General features: G+C 37.8%; 1 long non-coding RNA gene across 1 annotated transcript; it reads right to left on the minus strand.

Annotated features, from left to right (window-relative positions):
- Nucleotides 1–18,221: 18,221 nt before the first annotated feature.
- LOC131628426 (uncharacterized) lies at nt 18,222–19,355 on the minus strand. Its single transcript, XR_009291798.1, has 4 exons — nt 19,179–19,355; nt 18,901–19,061; nt 18,622–18,723; nt 18,222–18,520 (listed from the first exon to the last, which is right to left on the minus strand). It is a non-coding gene; the product is annotated as an uncharacterized LOC131628426 (long non-coding RNA).
- Nucleotides 19,356–20,145: the final 790 nt, after the last annotated feature.

Genomic DNA, 20,145 nt, shown 5'->3' on the forward strand with positions numbered 1-20,145 from the left:
GAAAGCGAGAAACATTCTAATCTCAGCTCTAGGAGTTGATGAATACTATCGCGTTTCCCATTGTAGATCAGCTAAAGCTATGTGGGACACATTGCAAGTTGCCCACGAGGGAACGGATGATGTCAAACTAGCTAGGATCAATACGCTAACTCAAGAGTTCGAACTTTTTCACATGGAAGATGGTGAAACCATCGAAAGTATGCAGAAAAGATTCGTTCACCTGAAAAATCGATTAAATTCTCTTGATAGACCTGTTTCAAATGCAGTTGCTACTAACAAAATCTTAAGGTGTTTGAACAGGGAATGGCAACCCAAAGTTACAGCAATTAAGGAAGCAAATGATCTCAACACTTTAGACATTACCACTCTTTTTGGTAAACTAGAGGAACATGAACAGCATCTTAAATGCCTTGACATGCATGAGAAGAGGACAAAGAAAGAAAAGAACATGGAGAAAGAGGTAGAGAAGAAGTCAATAGCTCTAAAAGCTTCGAGCTCCAAGACCTCAAAACGAGAGCCAAAGGATAGTGACACAAGTGATGACGAAGACTCCGATGATGAGGAAATGGGACTGTTTGTGCGAAGATACAACAAATATCTAAAGAAAAATGGAGCAAAACATTCCGACAAAGGCTTGATCAACTATAGAAAGCAATCAAACATGTTCAAACAAGATGACGACAACAAAGGAAAGATCAAAGGTCTTTGCTTCAATTGTGGGAAAGCCGGTCACTACAAACCGGATTGTCCATATCTTAAGAAAGAAAAGGAGAAGAACCAAAGCAAAGGTCATAACAAATCTAAAAGAGCTTACATAGCATGGGAAAGTGATTCATCTAGTGAAAGCTCATCAAGCGATGAAGAAGAATCAGCCAACCTATGTTTCATGGCTCATCAAAACAAGAAAAAGAAAGCTGTAAGTCATCTTAAACCTGAACTCGTAGATAAGGTATCTCATTCTCAACTAAAACTTGCTTTTGAAGAATTACATAGAGATGCAATTAAAGCTTTCAAACTTTTGGCCTCAAATAAGAAAATATTTTCATATCTTGAATCAAAAATTGAGAAAACCGAAAAGGATATGGAAGCTTTAAAACAATCTATGCTAGACATTCAAAAGGATAAAGTTGAAATAGATCCCACATCATGGTTTGGTTGTGAGACATGTCACATTTGGCAAAAAGAAGTGAGAGATCTAAAAGCCAAGTTAGACAAGGCTCTACAACCAAAAGTGACTTTTGCGGTTGATCCAAACAAGTTCAAAAGATCGTATACTCCTTTATATAGTAAATACACTTTTGTACCAAAAGTATCAACTAGCAAAACTCCATATTCTCATCATATTACCTGTCATTATTGTTGCAAAAAGGGACATACCATTGAAAAATGCAAATTTAGGAGAATTTTAGTTCCTAAAGGAGTATTTCAATGGTTGCCTAAGTGCAACGAATTGTGTACTCACCATCCAGGACCCAATGAAGATTGGGGACCTTCCACTCTAAATTAATTTTGCAGGAAAAGTGTCTTGACATCGCCGAAAGGTGGTGGTTCCTTGACAGCTGGTGCTCAAGACACATAAAGGAAGACATACCACTATTGGTATGTCACCTATAAAGACAGACTGAAGAACCATACTTGGCAAAGGAGATGTAGGTGACCTGGCCATCACAAGTGTATAAGATACATCACAAATACAAGTTAACCCGAAAAACACAAAAGACTCATTACTCGATGTGCAATTGGCAAATTGCATCACAAGAAGATTTAAACCTATTCTAAGTAGAATAAAGTTTGGGACCCTGTCCCGCATCCGGGAGAACATCAAGTAATCGAGACTAGATGAGTTTTTCGCAAAGTCAAGCAATCAGTTATGAAACATTGTATCAAGACAAAGTATCATCAAATCTAGGAGTGTAGCACACTGACAAGAGGATTCCACACAATGATGACAAAACACCTACATATTGAGAAAGCGGTAACATGTTTACTGTTCACTTCCAAAAATTTTATTGATGCTATAATATGCTATCAATTAACATGCTTATAGTGACTTCATGTGTTCTTATCTACTCTTCTCAATTAACAATGCTATAATATGTTATTGTATGTGTGTTCATCATTTTCATTCATAACATACAATGTTTGAGCATTCAAGCAAATGACAAAGCAAAAATACATCATATAGAAACATTTCTAAGGCATTTTCATCATTTAAGGGAACTTAGGTCGACCTACTCTGTATTTGAGTCGACCTACAGAAGAATTTTCTTTACAGAAATTAAAAAGGTCCAGCTGCGTCGACCTACTCCTAATTTAGGTCGACCTAATTTGGTCATTTGTTTTGTTACTTCTGTTAGGTCGACCCAGCTTCACTTTAGGTCGACCTACTGCGTTAATTTTCCCATATTTGGGTCTGTTAGGTCGACCCGACCCAATATCATTCATTCAAAACATTCCATTCTTGCATTCCCTCTCATTCTCAACTCTTTTGGTACGGCTAACCCTAATTCCTCAAACTCAATATTGTCAAAATATCATCCCTCTCTCACTCAAAGCATCTCCAACCATGCCTCCAAAATCAAGAAAAGGAAAGGAAATTGCTTCCAGTTCATCATCTCAACCGGTAAGTGCTCTCGTTCATCCTGATTGTAGAGAAAACTTTGAGAAGTGGCAGATGAAAAGGAAAATTGTTAAGCAATATACTTATGATCCAAATCTTGTCGAAAGTATGCATATTCCTGATGTCGCTGCGTTAATTGAACATCAAAATATTCATCCCTCAGTGCAATGTGATACCCCGTACTGTGAAAATACCGTTAGGGCTTTCTATGCAGGATTTACAAAAGGGGACGGTTGTAATTTCCGTTTCAAAATGGGATCTAGGTCACACGTTGTTGACAAACGGGTCTGGATTAGTATCTTTGGTCTGACAATCGTTGGTGATGAACTCCGTATGGTAGACGGGGATGTACCGGGAAACTATGACCATGAGGCCTACATGAAGTCAATCCTCAAAGATCCTTCCGTATTTGACAGATCAAATGAAACAATAACAGCCGGTCATTTGAAGCGAGATCCTAGGCTATTGAATTGGGTAATCTCAAGAATCATTCGACCAAGGGCAGGAGGATATTCGAGAATTGAAAGAAATGAAGTGGTGCTCATGTATCTGCTGCAAAACAGAACGCGTTTACACTGGCCTCACTTCCTAGCTGCTAAGTTTCATGAGGTCAAACAGAAAACTACAGCCCTGTGTTATGGTTCAATCATTCAAACAATTGTCAATCACTTTGGTATGCGACTTGATCACTTACACTACACTCGCATACATCAATCCCAAGAATTCTCACAAACCACCTTGACTCTTATGGGATATCATTGGAATCCTGTTAGGAAAACCTATTATCTCATTCAAAAAGGAACAGGGAAGGTTATCTACAACTATGATGATCCTACGGAGTTTGGAAACAATGTAGGAAATGAGGAAGAGGGAAACGATCAAGAAATAGCAAATGATGAGGATCAAACCATGGAAGACATAGCTCATGACACGGATCCAAATTGGCAATATGTTCCGTCTCAACAGGAAGAAATTCCTTGGGGATACACTGCTCCACCTCCTCCTGATCAATCCAACATAATATCTATGCTTGAAGCTATGCAACTTCAACAACAGCAGAACTTTGAAACTCAACAGCTTCAATTTCAAACAATGCAGCAGCTTCAACAAGATAGATATGAGGAACAACAACGTCAATACCAATCTTTGTATGGATTGGTTCAGGAACAAAGGAACGATTTTGAAACGTTTGCATCCAACTCCATATTGAGGCAGAATCAGTTTGAGGAAACAACATTGCATCGCCATGCTAACATAAGCCAAAGCTTCAACACTCTTAACATGTCTGTGCTGGATTTTTTGGAACAGGTTGAAGAAGATCGACCTCATACATTTCAAAGAGGAAGAGGAAGAAGGGGCAGGCGTTAGGACATATTGTTTACAATATCATCATTTCATTGCATTTCATGCCATTAAGTTTTTGTCTTTAGTTGTTAAAAACATTATATGATGTAGTACTCTCTGTTTTCTTTTATAAATCTCTTGAACTACCATGTATGTTGTTGGCTTTCTTTAAAACATGATTAGTTCTTATGATTTCACTATTTACATGTTAACTATCTCTATGACTACCGGTATTCTTTATTTCTCTTGTTACTCTCCTACTGTGTTCTCTTTGTTTCTCTTTTTGATGTTGTCAAAGGGGGAGATAGATACAATAGATGCTGAGTGTACGGGGGAACTTTGTTGAGAGATTGCCCTGTTGAGAGATAGATGCTGGATGTACGGGGGAGCTCTGTTGAGTCTTTATCATTTACTTCCAAAGCTTAGACGAATGGTTTGCCATCATCAAAAAGGGGGAGTATGTGAATACAAGATTACACTCAAAGATGTTTTTGATTCATGGCAAACTCAAATAAGCATTCAAACAACAAGACGGAAGCAGAAAACTTAAAGAAAAGCAAGCATTGATCACTCATAGGGCAACCCATTATGTTTACATGTTTAAAGGTTGACTCAACACAAGCAAAACAAGAAGAATGCAGAAAAGCAGCAGCTAGGTCGACCTACCATCAACCCAGGTCGACCTAAAATGGAGAAAAATTCATATACTCCTGCTAGGTCGACCCACACATCATTTAGGTCGACCTAAATTGATGAATTTTACATACCAGCCTGTTAGGTCGACCTACACATCAACTAGGTCGACCTAATCTGTGAAAATGTCCCCAGAATGCATCAGAAGAGGATTCTGGTCGACCTACTCCTTCAACAGGTCGACCTAACTGGGAGCAAAATTCTGCAAGCTCTGTTAGGTCGACCTAAGCACTACAAGTGGTCGACCTAATTGATCAAGAAAGTTCAAAAATCAGTTTTTCTTGGTTCTAACTGTTATGCAATCATATATATATTGTGCAAGGGTAATTATTCAACACACCAACGACTGAAAGATACACAAACGCTTCTCATCTTCGTTCTTCATCATCTCCAACACAATTACACATAATCATTCTTGCGTTGCGGGTTAGTGATGAGTTCGATAACGTCCATGGAACGGAATTGAAGATTCCTAGTGGGTGAAGGTTTGTGGGGTTTGTTGGTGAATAAAATCTGCGGGTTTTGTCCTCCACGACGGTTGGTTCTTGGGGGTTTTTATCAAGAGGCGTTCATTGAGGATTCGGCTGAGTGTAACGATTGAGGAACGGGGAGTTCAAGGAATCAAGACACTGCAGAAGGGAATCAAAGTGAAGCTCTTGGATAACCTTGATCTGGCTCAAGATTAAGGGGGAAGAAGATTCAAAGGATCGACATAATTGGTTTATCGTTTATCGCTTTGTTATCTTCTTTGTATATACTACTTTCAACATTAATGAAAGATTACCCAATTTCAATTTGGAATTGGGGGCAGACGTAGTCGTAGCGAGGACGATCGACGAACTGCCTAAACAAATATCGTGTTCTTGTCGCTTTTACTTTTTCATTTACATTCTGTTCATAATTGGTATAATTGCTAAATTGATCAATGATTCAAGTGTTAAAATTGTGAATTAAAAGTTCTGCATAAACATCACAATTCACCACATCTTGAATCAGCATCAATTTGAATATTGTCACCAAGTGTTTGTCTATTTGCTTAATTCAACTTACTGCATTGTAAATCAAAGTTTGTCAAATCTAGAAGTTAATTGATATTCAGTTGTGACACGTATTGATTCGATAGCATATCTCCTTATCCGGAATTTCGAATATCTTGTGGTTTTGTAACATATATAACCCTTTGCAATAGCGGTCCGGAATAGACGCAAGTCGATTCAGAACCGCTTTCGCTATAGTCTGTAAAAATCCCGGAAAAACTGTGTTGGATCTATTCACCCCCCCTCTAGATCCTTAGGCCAGCGTCTAACACCCCCTCCCTAAAATCTCAATTTTCCCCTATTCAATTCTTTAGCTATTAAACCTCAACATTTTAGCCATAAACCTTTACCTTAGATTCGAAGCCAATAGGAAAGGGTTGAGGGTGCCTAACACCTTCCCTCGACCTGATTATAATAACTTACCCCGAATCTCTTAACTGCGTAGGGTTTCCTATTCGCCCTTCAGAATAGGTGGCGACTCTAAAAGCATAATTTTTAGGGCAGGTTGCTACAGCTGGCGACTCTGCTGGGGACACACTATAGGTGGATTATTATGCTCCTAGGTTTTGGCAGGGTTTAGGTTTTTGGCAAACTTTTTTAGGTTTTTGGCAAACTTTTTTTTTTGGGTTTGGCAAATTTGCCAAAATTAGGGTTTCGGAGTAGGATTTAGGTTTTTTTCATTTTTATTTAAATATTTATTTATTTATTTAAAATTTCTATTTACGGTCATTATTTACAACAATTTAAATGAATATTTGTTCACTTTAATATCTGTTGTTGTGCTGCATTTTTGGAGTTATAAATAACAGGATTTGGGGATCAGGTATTTTTTAAATATTTAATTTTATTTATTTATTTACGGTTTTTATTTACAGTAATGTTTATAGTAATTCAAATAAATGTTTATTTAATTGCTGCTTTACTGTATATTCGGGATATATAAATTGCGTTAAACCTAAGCGTGGGAATTATAATAATGACCAGAGGGGAAATACATCGCCTACGAGTCTTATTATAATTCCACTCAGAGTGGGTTGAATATCCGGAAAGGTCTGATACGAGGCTTGACCTTGTTGAGGGCTGGACTTGGTATTTGGCTGATCTCTCTGGGAACCAACCCCTAAAATTCGAACCTCATAGATTAATGAGTTGTTCCAAAATCCAAAGAGACAAAAAGTCTCGGCGGCTACGAACGATCCCATGAGACCTTCTAGAACATTCCTATGGGAAGGGTAGGCACCCTAAGCCGTTACGTCGAACCTATGAACCTAGGGCTTATGTGCTTACGTGCTTATTATATATGCAATTTATATACTGCGGATGCCTTGCATTTTAATTTTTGCAGGTACTCCTACGCGTTCCCTGGCCTGCAGGGACCCCATTTCTAAGACCATGTCCTTACTACGAAGGACATCTACATTTATGCACGTTGATTGGCCTCCCGATGGCCATGAGACTTAGTGACTGTCATGAACAGTCACTCTGCGCCCGCATCTACGCACCCCCTAACCTGTGGGGAGTTTGCTTTTATATCCTTGCATTTTACAGCTACGTGTCCTTCCCACGAAGGACATCTTCGTTTACGCACGTCGATTGGCCTCTCGATGGCCATGCGATCCAATGACTGCTTTGAACAGTCACCATGTGCTTACATCTGCGAGTTCTCTAGCCTGTAGGGATTATATTTCTAAAAAAAGCATCCTTCATACGAAGGACATCTTTGTTAGCATACGTCAATTGGCCTCTCGATGGCCATACGATTCGGTGACTATCTTGAACGGTCACCCAGTGCTTACAACTATGTATTCCCTAGCCTATAGGGATTATATTTCTAAAATAACGTCCCTCATATGAAGGACAACTTCATTAAGATGCGTTCGATTGGCCTCTCGATGGCTATGAGATCTAGTGACTGTCCTGAACGGTCACTCCATGCTTGTTTTCGCGTACCCTCTAACTTGTAGGGTTTGGATTTCCATCTATACATCTTTCATCCCTAGCCTGTAGGGATTTCATTTCATCCAATAATCGTCCTTAGATAGGTTGTGTTTCGCATAGAGAAACCTTCCCACCAAGGACAACTTCATTGGTACACGTCGATTGGCCTCTCGATGGCCATGAGATTTGGTGACTGTCATGAACGGTCACCAGCCGCTACCTTCCGCATACTCCCTAATTTAAGGGATTTCCATTGGCGTGTCATAACATCCATCTCGCAAGAATTTCAATAGGGTCTAATGTCGCCTCTAAGGCTATCCCTAGGATTACATGTCACCCGTCTGCATTGCATACACGGAGTTACAATACAAGGAGTCCCGCATACCCATGCATTCGCATTTTCATGCAATCATACATTCGCATCTACATTTACATTTCTATCTTCACCTGCATCCGCACCTACTGCGCTAGCCGGTTTCCCAAGACTCAAAAAAAAAATCAAAAGGATCGTAGACTATGGAGAAAGAAGGATAAATTATCGAGAACAAACTTGGTCTCACAAGGAGGATAAATCATTGGGAAGGAGCTAAAAAAAAAGGGGATGTCTTTCACCACGCCAGCCGCATGTCCATGCCTTTCCGTAACGGGTTGTCATCGAGCAAGGATTAGTGCAACAAAGAAGTTCCCTCATAGATACACTCAAGATGTATCTAGTCATAAAGGGGTTCATCTTAGAACATACCAAATTTACAAGGACGCTCTACGATAACCTAGGGGCAAGGGTCAGTCCAACTGGGGCAATACCCTGAACAAAGATGCATGACTATGATGGAGGGAATGCGACATATGTCAACCCCACACCAAGGGGAAAAAGGGTCATAGGTGATACTATCCTTAAGAATAGCAAAAGAGGTTCAGTCAAAGGAAACTCATGAAGTTCCGATACGACGAAAACCCACCGCTAACGATTTATTCCCAACAGGTTTGACGTACCCAAGGAAAATTCGAGGTTACCCTTCACTTCTACAAGTTCATCAACTAAGGAGTAAAACAAGGTCAATGGATCTACAAAGGAGATTGTCCCTAGGATCAATAGGTGTTTATCATGCTCGGAATTTTGATCCTTACGATCGCTAAGTGTTACTCAAGGAGTTGTACCTTCGGATTAGCAATTCTAATGGGATGACCATGCAGGTTTTGGAGTCAATTCATTCGCTTCATTCGTTCACTACTACGACTTTTCATTCGCACACTTCTATTTTCAATTTCAAATTTAGGAGTATTAACAAACGTGAGGGAGAATGACGAATACAAATGACTAAGTCCAGCTAAACATATGCTTTCAAGGTAAGACCGAGCCGAGGATGTACAGGCATTGCTTCAATTCCTAAACAGTGGAGATATAAGGATGTTAATCCCTCGTTACCCCCCTCGAGCCAGGAGTTGGAGTTTGTTTCTACTTTTCAAAAGAACCTTGATTTTAACCAGGGGCAGGGTAGATGTCAACTAATTCAATGATGTATTTTGGTTGCCAAGAGAATCAGTCAATCCAAGCATAAGGTTCAAGCATATCTTCTTCCTCGCATTCATCCAAGATTGAGGAAGCAATGGAGGTAACATTTACAACACCTTCTTCCTCATTACATCATTCAAGATCGAGGAAGTATCAAAGGCGAAGCTTACAAATCAAAATCGACATGGCAGTCACAACATGCAATATCCAAGAATCAATCTCAAAAGGAGCTTTCAAGAATAAAAAAAATGCCCGCTAAGTCAAAATGAAAATTCCATAAAAGGAAACAAAAAGATTTAGGCAAAATTGGGGCATCCCGATGGGTCAAATTCAAAAGAATTAGCTCATGCAAAAAATAAGGGATAAAAACAAAGGCGAAATACAAAGGATAATCTTGTGACTGCTAAACCATCAAAGCTTCACATCAATGCTTGGATCTTTACAACATATGTCATCAAAGTTTGGATCTCTACTAAGGCTTCTGCTCAACATCGAAACTGAAATGATTCTCTTGCAAACAAAGCACATCCATTGGATTAGGCGAATTTTTAGGATCTGGAGAACATCAAGGAGAAAGGGGTGGGATAAATAAAATTTTGAGCCTTATATCCATTGTTTCTTAAAACATGAACCAGGCCAAGTTACAACATTTAAAAGTCCTAATTGAGGCAAGGTTAACTACGAAAGCATATTAAGCAGGAATTTGTTATACTGACTCCTATGTTTGTTAAAACTATCTCTAACCAATGTCTTCAAGCATTTTTTCCAAAACCATCCAGTCCTAATTCATAACGGACTTCGATTACAAAACTTGCATACGCATTCCATTGGAGCTACTTCTCAAAAGTTACAACACCATCTACGAGTATACACTTAGCATCGAGGAAATCTCGAAATTGGTTTAATCAAAGGTGATCATTTCTAATAAAGACCCTGGAGTCGGGGGAACCACATCCAGAGGGTTCTCCTAAACAGGGGCAAAAATGTCAAGGATCGCAGGGGCATTCAATCAAACATCCTATTAACTAGGGGCACTCTTTCTAAGGGTCAATCGACTTGGGGCACACCTCAAAGCAATCTCAAACAGGGGCATGTCAGACACGGGAAGAATTCAAATTCAGAGGATAGAACACTATGGATAACCTTCCATGACCTGGAGATCAGGGGCACACCCTTCAATCTAAACATCGAAGCATATGACAAGGCTATTCCCTGGGGCACTTCCTTCATAAGCATCTTTCTCCATGAAAATACTGGGGCAATGGATATCAAATCCGCAAGACACACAACAAAAGGAAAAAGGCGTTCTCGCACTTTACAACATCGAACAAATTCTTTCTCCTAACTACGATCTTCCGAGCTCAAACAAGACAGGTATTGGGAAATCGCGCTAGCATCACACCCCATCCTAGCAAACAGACCTGCAACTCCAGCGAACTATATACGCTTTGGTTATTAATAACCTACCGTTGGAGCATCACACAAATACATACAAATCACGCATTACATACATTGGTTGATACATTACACCGTAACTCTTTATGTGGTCTTCTTCAAGACAAACATTCACTTCCATTCCAAAAAGACCTTTTCAGGTAATCTTACAGAAGACATTACTTCGTTCCACTCATTACGTCAACCAAGCATACGCATATGCATAAGCATACATAAACATTACAAAGCCAGCATAAGCATAGTCAGGGTATAAGTGCAAGCATGGAATAAACAAGTTCAAAGGGTCTGAGGAGATAAAACCATGAGATTGCATCAGCATTAGCATACATGCATACGCATTAGCATTAGCATATACATATCACAAAAGCCCAATTTTTATTGGCAATCCAAACCATTACAAAGTCCAGTTCCCGTCTGGTAGTCAGTCCTCGTCTGACCGTTTCATCAGTATACATACAACATATACATGTGTAAGCATTCACACATACGCATTATACAAACAACAGGGGCATGTGCATAACGCATAAGCATGATCCATACGCATTTACAAAACAAAATTCTACATAGGTAAATTTCGCGATAACACTCGCGGATAACCCTATTGGTGGTACAGGTAAATTCTGCGATAACACTCGCAGATAACCCTGGTGACATAGGTAAATTTCGCGACAACACTCACGGATAACCCTATTGGTGGTACAGGTAAATTCTGCGATAACACTCGCAGATAACCCTGGTGACATAGGTAAATTTCGCGATAACACTCGCGGATAACCCTATCGGTGGTACAGGTAAATTCTGCGATAACACTCGCAGATAACCCTGATAACATAGGTAAATTTCGCGACAACACTCGCGAATAACCCTATTGGTGGTACAGGTAAATTCTGCGATAGCACTAGCAGATAACCCTAGTGACATAGGTAAATTTCGCGATAACACTCGCGAATAACCCTATTGGTGGTACAGGTAAATTCTGCGATAACACTCGCAGATAACCCTGGTGACATAGGTAAATTTCGCGACAACACTCGCGAATAACCCTATTGGTGGTACAGGTAAATTCTGCGATAACACTCGCAGATAACCCTGGTGAAACAGGTAAATTCTGCTATGATATTCGCCGATAACCCTGTCGGTGCAGGTGAACTTGCTAGAATTATAGCAAGCAATCCTATTGGGGTCCAAACTGCGATGTAACTTGCCAGAACTATGGTAAGTGAGAGGTACAAATTGCGATGTAACTTGCCAGAACTATGGTAAGTGAGAGATACAAATTGCGATGTAACTTGCCAGAACTATGGTAAGTGAGAGTTCACAAACTACGGAAACTTACTAGAACTATAGTAAGTGGGGGTTCACAAACTGCGGAAGCTTGCTGACCATAACAAGCCAATTACACAACCAACAGAAGGTCCTCGCTATTCCTTTTCAGGAACCTTTCCAGGAAGTCTTCTTCAAGACGTATTCCATCCTTTCTAGGAGCTTTTCCAGGCATACAAGATTTTTCAAACGATTCCTCAATTGGGTTTATCACGTTAGTCCCTCGGCAGTGATATTCTCCAAAACATCACCAATAACACGCAAAGGTTTTATCTTTCTTTTCAGAATTACTAACATACTACAACTAACATAGCTAATAGTCATGCATCATTCAACTAATATATTTCATTCATACATAATGCATATACATACATCGCTCTCATTTATTTTGAGAAGCTCATTGCATCATACATCGCATGCATCATACCATTGCATAAAATTCAGGTTGCCTCTTTAGGCCGTGCTACAATCAAAGCAAGTGGTTCTTTTGAAAGAATATGCTTCGCACTCTAATAAAGGAGGGTATTCACCTTGGATGGCATCTTTAAGCCCATCTCCCGCATAACTTCTTCCCAAACAAATGCAAATTTCGGGGCATTCTCAGTGTCCAATCATCTTCTACCTTTAGATTACGATAGGCAGACGTGCCTATCCGATTCTTCAGGTTTAAGAAGATTGAACAGGGGCAGCTGTCATACCCCAAAATTTGCCCGATCAATTCATGTCTTTTAATTCATCAAGGATCAAAATTAAGAATCATGGGGTTTGACATTCCTATTGTCAAACCTGCGTTCTTATAGAATATCCTGAGTTAAAATGAGGTTTAAGGTTAGAAGGCGCTTGAGCCCAGTCATCTGACCCATCTGTTCCAGTTTCGAGATTTTTAGTCCGTTGCACAATTGATCATATAGCTTATGATTTTTGTTGGATTATTAATTTCAATATTTGGTTTAATCATTTTTAACTGTTATTAATATTGTTAGGATTAATATTAATAGGACTATTAGTATTAATTTAACTATTAGTATTATTAGGATTTTATTCTTTTTATAATTATTATTAAGCTAATTGGGTAATAGGCCCATTAAATATGGAAAACCCTAATTTTAACTAATATATATAGCACTAATTCTAACAATGAAGGGGGAATTTTTCTTGGCTAATCCTAATAATACGTGCAGACAAAGACAAAGGAGGAGACGGTACATACTGGGAAGGGGAGTCGAATTTCTTTTGATTTTCACGTTTATGCACATACTTTCAACAACTAATTCGCTAACATACAATCTGTAGATTTTTTTTATTTTATTTTATTGCCACTAACAAGTTTTCAACTCATATTGTATATACAATTTCTCTCTAACATTTATATATGATTTCTTCCATTTTTGTACAGTAAGTATAAACCAATAAGAAGCCATTTTATCATCATCGTCACTTTCACTCTTCATCACCTATTACTAACCACTTACAACATGTGATTCAAGAATTATCATCACACTTACTTTTTTTTCTATAACATTCATCACTAATTGCTACATACTAAAAATCCAAATAAAGTCACACGTTACTATAATACAGATCGAGCAACACTTGCTTGGTCACATTTTTTTGTTTGCAGGTTGAAAAAAAAGTTTCAAAAGAAATACTGTCAACAAAACAATCAAAAATCATATGGTTCTTTTTTCGGTAACGCAAAGGATTGAAGAAGAAGATCAAACACCACGGTGAAAACTCATGTCGAAAACTACCGGATCCGTGCCGCAAAAAGTTTACGACCGAACAACAACAACAACAACTACCAGCGAAACCTTTTCGTCGAACTCGACGGCAACAGCCCCAAACTCCGGCCCAGAGTCATCGACCATGCAGATCCCGCCTCGGTTCTCCGATCGCACACATCCGCCGCCGACTCCTCTCCGCCGCGGATCTGCAACTCCGACCGCCCTTGTTCTTTCCGATTCATCCCGAACACTGTTTTCAATAGGGGAGGATACTTTCAAATTCCACCTTATTTTGATCCTTTATTTGTGTGTTTTTTCTTTGTGTGTAGAAATCAAAAAAAGGGAGAAGGAGTTCTGTATATGTGGCCATAGAAATTCTGAAGAACAAAACAAAAAAAGCATCAGTGATATAAAAGAAAGGAGATGCAACATGGGGGCCCCACGTGCCAGCTGTCTTTGACTCTACCATTCCTTTTTTGGTTTTTTATATATGTCTGTTCATGTGCATAATTGACAAATAGCAGATGCAGCTCACTTGGCCACATGTAGCGTTTTCTACCATTCAACACCAGGGTTCGATCCCTGGTAGTGTGCAATTATTTTCTTGCATTTTTCTGTCTGTGGATTCCATGTAGCTAGGCACTGTATCCATATCATGCACCCGCTGCAGCCACCCGTTGGATCTCCAACAAGCTAGATCTCACGCCTACGAGATTGAAGGTGTACCATAGACCCTCATAGAGGGTCCACATGCAATTAGCGCCCAGGTTCTTTTGTTTTTTTTCATTGTTTTATTTTATTTGTTTCTTATTAGATTAAATGTTTGATTAATTAATTTAATTAGAATATAAGCTAGGATTAGGTTTTAGGATTGTAATATTTTCCTGGTTATTTTAATTATTCGATTATTCGAGTTAATTAATTTAATTAATTTTTAATAAGAAAATCCTAGAAAGGTCAAGGCATTAGGGTTCATCCGATCCCATTGCCATTTGGCAAGGCAATAATTATTGATTAATTTTCTCCTCGACCCGACTAAAACTATTATTCGCAGTAGACAGAGATAAAGATAATAAAAAACAATAAACTCCAACTTCCCCTTTGACGGATAAATGGCGGATGAATATCTATTTCATCCCGCCTTCGAATTAGTCGACTCTCTATGTCGTACTGATCAAATATCTGAATAGAGCAAAAATATAATTTAATTAACCCTTTATTTAAATTCTCTCCTCGACCCGACTAAATCTATTAGTCGCATTAGACGAGAGATAAAAATATATATAAATTAAAATACATTTAATTTTCTGCCCGCGACGATCAATCTATCGATCTGAGTAATCAGCAATTCCCCATAATCCGTTAGCTATACTGACCAAATCTATTGGTCATCGCATCTAACGGTGCCATATCAAATCAGGGTTGTACGCCCAAATCTAAAACATTCAAAACGTTTCAAATCAAACTACGGATTTTCATCCCTTCGATCAGGCAATTCAAAATGCCTTTCAGATCACAAATTCAAAACTACGATAGGCCATTCAAAAAGCCTGCAAACCATATCGAATCAAATTCCAAGGCGTACAATCCTGTGCCCGAACTACGTTGACTCTGATTCTCCATAAGGAGATACGTAGGCACTTGGATAACCAAGGCGAGTCCCCCCTCCCTAAAATCTCAATTTTCCCCTATTCAATTCTTTAGCTATTAAACCTCAACATTTTAGCCATAAACCTTTACCTTAGATTCGAAGCCAATAAGAAAGGGTTGAGGGTGCCTAACACCTTCCCTCGACCTGATTATAATAACTTACCCCGAATCTCTTAACTGCGTAGGGTTTCCTATTCGCCCTTCAGAATAGGTGGCGACTCTAAAAGCATAATTTTTAGGGCAGGTTGCTACACTATAGAATCAAAATAAGCAGAATCAAAATAAGCACATTCATGATCTTGCCAAAACATGAATTTGTTCATGAAGAAAAGTCAATTCAAAAGTACATTTCACATAAACACATATATTGTCAAATGATATAGCAATACAGGAAATGAAACGTTGAAGAAACCGATAAGGGAAAAAAACCTTGGATATTAGTGGAGGCTCTTTGGCAATCTCCCTTCATACTTTTTCTTACAACATCTTCCTGCAGGAATAGATTTGTAGCATACTAACATAATGTGAGATTTAATAAGAATAACCATATATGGGGCAAGAAACCCTTTATAATGCCTCCCCAAAGCGATGAGTGATTTCAGTAATATCTAAGCTTACAAAAACCTAGTACAACGGATTTTTCACCAAGAAATGAAAATAATAATATCTTGAACTGATGCAAAAACTTACTACTTCCAATCTGAAAATTTCCTTTAGATGTAACATAAATAGTAGGCCTGCATCAAGGATCATTTAACTTCATCAGAGCCAACAAAATCAACAAAAAAAAAACGAAAAAATAGAACCAACAAAGTTTTCTATTGAATCTTTTTCTCACCAAAAAGAAACATGGTAGCTATGAATCCACCTTTTTTTCTCTTCTATGAATCCACCAAAAAGAAACTTGTTTACTTGCTTCTTTCTTTTGAAATCAAAACCCCTAAAAATCACCAGAAATGAGAAGCAAACAAAAAATTAAATCAATACACCGTAGTGAAAAGAAACATGTTGACATCTGAAATCACATCTAAACTCTAAAATAAAAAACAAACCCTAAACCCTGGAAAAAAACAAATCACATCTAACTACAAAAAACAAAACTTTAATGAAATTGAACCTCTTGTGCATGTTGACATTAGCTTTCTTGCAACAAATGTTAGCGAATCTTCTCCCAATACCTTTGGTTGAGGTAAGAGCAAACATGATCTTCTGCTTTCCATCAACGTTGGTGTTCAACACAGGAAGAATGTGTTGGAACTTTTCGTTTGCGACCAATGACTACAAATTTCCACAAATCAAAACAAAGGTTAAAATACAAATCGAAATCGAAATCAAGTATAAGAAAATTCTATTACATGTGAGAAATCAGGAAAGAAAAATGAAATTGGACTTTACTGATCCGAACAGGGCTATGAAGATGGAAGAAACGGATGTGAGAGACGAGTTGAATGGAGAGAGGGAGAAGAGAGAAAATGGAGAGAAGTGAGAAGTGTAAGGTTGTGCAGCTAGGGTTTTGAGAAAGGAAGGATTAGACGAGAATGAGAGAGAAGTGAGAATGAAGGAATTTGATTAAACTGACGAATGAGAACACAACACTTGGCATAGAGTATTATTTATTTTGTTAATTACGTGAATAACCTTTACTAAGGGCAAACATTTTATTTTGAAAGGGCAAAATGGACAGTTTGGTCAATACTTTAGTATTGGGCAGATAGTAGCATACTATCTACGATGAATCCTTGTAGCATACTTCGTATACCTGAGGAACAAAGACTACAAGCTTTCGCGTCTCTTCATTGAATTTGTAGTTTGTTGCATCACGAGGAAAGATTCCTATTGGTAGACCGTACTCCTTGAGCAACTCGGGTAATGGCTTCTGCATCTTTCCTGTTAACTGATATAATCAAGTTTCTTCAATATAGAAATCTATCTTTTGATGCTTTACAAATACTATTATTGCTATGTCAAATAGAACTATATGATTTCAAATCATGTGACAAAGGTGCAATTGTACAGATTTCAATAACAATCATAATTGTTATATCAAGTAGGGGCTTCATAATATTCACAATTATTTCTTGAGGAAAACCTTTTTTGTTTTGTTTTAACTTTTCGGCCCTCGGGAGAGAAAAGAGGCCCTAGTAATCTGAACTTTAGCCGAGAAGTAAGTAAAATATGACCAATGATTATTTCAGCCAACAAAAGCCTGTATTATAGACAATTCATGAAGTACAGGAATACAGCATAACCATTAGCGGCAAAAGGTTATAGAAAATTTATGATAACAAAACTATAGAAGGAGGAAAAGCAGCAAATTGCCTATTCCACGGTTCTAAATTGAACAACCTGTTTCACTTCTTCATTTTCATTTCAGAAGGCAAAATTAGGGGTAAACTCCAAATCTGCCAACAAATCAAAACCATAGCTAAAATCAAAATATGGTCCATATTAGAAGGCAAAGAATGAGCAACAAAAGCAGGGATCTCATCCATAAATATGCAGCAAGGTAACATAGTGCTTACCAGAGCATAATAAATAGAGGAGTTTCGACAAATACCAGGTGCAGGAGATGAAAAATCAAAACTTGTAGTATCTTAGTTTGTCCAATTGCACCATTCAAACATCCGAGAAGAAATGTTGTGATAACCACCATCCAAAAACTCGTACTAATGCCAAATAGTATGTTGAAAATGACACTAAAATCAAGTTAACATTAGTGATTTTCAACACATTCATATGCTATAGAATCAAAATAAGAGGAATCAAAATAAGCACATTCATGATCTTGCCAAAACATGAATTTGTTCATGAAGAAAAGTCAATTCAAAAGTACATTTCACATAAACACATATATTGTCAAATGATATAGCAATACAGGAAATGAAACGTTGAAGAAACCGATAAGGGAAAAAAACCTTGGATATTAGTGGAGGCTCTTTGGCAATCTCCCTTCATACTTTTTCTTACAACATCTTCCTGCAGGAATAGATTTGTAGCATACTAACATAATGTGAGATTTAATAAGAATAACCATATATGGGGCAAGAAACCCTTTATAATGCCTCCCCAAAGCGATGAGTGATTTCAGTAATATCTAAGCTTACAAAAACCTAGTACAACGGATTTTTCACCAAGAAATGAAAATAATAATATCTTGAACTGATGCAAAAACTTACTACTTCCAATCTGAAAATTTCCTTTAGATGTAACATAAATAGTAGGCCTGCATCAAGGATCATTTAACTTCATCAGAGCCAACAAAATCAACAAAAAAAAAACGAAAAAATAGAACCAACAAAGTTTTCTATTGAATCTTTTTCTCACCAAAAAGAAACATGGTAGCTATGAATCCACCTTTTTTTCTCTTCTATGAATCCACCAAAAAGAAACTTGTTTACTTGCTTCTTTCTTTTGAAATCAAAACCCCTAAAAATCACCAGAAATGAGAAGCAAACAAAAAATTAAATCAATACACCGTAGTGAAAAGAAACATGTTGACATCTGAAATCACATCTAAACTCTAAAATAAAAAACAAACCCTAAACCCTGGAAAAAAACAAATCACATCTAACTACAAAAAACAAAACTTTAATGAAATTGAACCTCTTGTTCATGTTGACATTAGCTTTCTTGCAACAAATGTTAGCGAATCTTCTCCCAATACCTTTGGTTGAGGTAAGAGCAAACATGATCTTCTGCTTTCCATCAACGTTGGTGTTCAACACAGGAAGAATGTGTTGGAACTTTTCGTTTGCGACCAATGACTACAAATTTCCACAAATCAAAACAAAGGTTAAAATACAAATCGAAATCGAAATCAAGTATAAGAAAATTCTATTACATGTGAGAAATCAGGAAAGAAAAATGAAATTGGACTTTACTGATCCGAACAGGGCTATGAAGATGGAAGAAACGGATGTGAGAGACGAGTTGAATGGAGAGAGGGAGAAGAGAGAAAATGGAGAGAAGTGAGAAGTGTAAGGTTGTGCAGCTAGGGTTTTGAGAAAGGAAGGATTAGACGAGAATGAGAGAGAAGTGAGAATGAAGGAATTTGATTAAACTGACGAATGAGAACACAACACTTGGCATAGAGTATTATTTATTTTGTTAATTACGTGAATAACCTTTACTAAGGGCAAACATTTTATTTTGAAAGGGCAAAATGGACAGTTTGGTCAATACTTTAGTATTGGGTAGATAGTAGCATACTATCTACGATGAATCCTTGTAGCATACTTCGTATACCTGAGGAACAAAGACTACAAGCTTTCGCGTCTCTTCATTGAATTTGTAGTTTGTTGCATCACGAGGAAAGATTCCTATTGGTAGACCGTACTCCTTGAGCAACTCGGGTAATGGCTTCTGCATCTTTCCTGTTAACTGATATAATCAAGTTTCTTCAATATAGAAATCTATCTTTTGATGCTTTACAAATACTATTATTGCTATGTCAAATAGAACTATATGATTTCAAATCATGTGACAAAGGTGCAATTGTACAGATTTCAATAACAATCATAATTGTTATATCAAGTAGGGGCTTCATAATATTCACAATTATTTCTTGAGGAAAACCTTTTTTGTTTTGTTTTAACTTTTCGGCCCTCGGGAGAGAAAAGAGGCCCTAGTAATCTGAAGTTTAGCCGAGAAGTAAGTAAAATATGACCAATGATTATTTCAGCCAACAAAAGCCTGTATTATAGACAATTCATGAAGTACAGGAATACAGCATAACCATTAGCGGCAAAAGGTTATAGAAAATTTATGATAACAAAACTATAGAAGGAGGAAAAGCAGCAAATTGCCTATTCCACGGTTCTAAATTGAACAACCTGTTTCACTTCTTCA

Source organism: Vicia villosa, unplaced genomic scaffold (assembly GCF_029867415.1).
Source record: "Vicia villosa cultivar HV-30 ecotype Madison, WI unplaced genomic scaffold, Vvil1.0 ctg.000455F_1_1, whole genome shotgun sequence".
Lineage (NCBI taxonomy): Eukaryota > Viridiplantae > Streptophyta > Magnoliopsida > Fabales > Fabaceae > Vicia > Vicia villosa.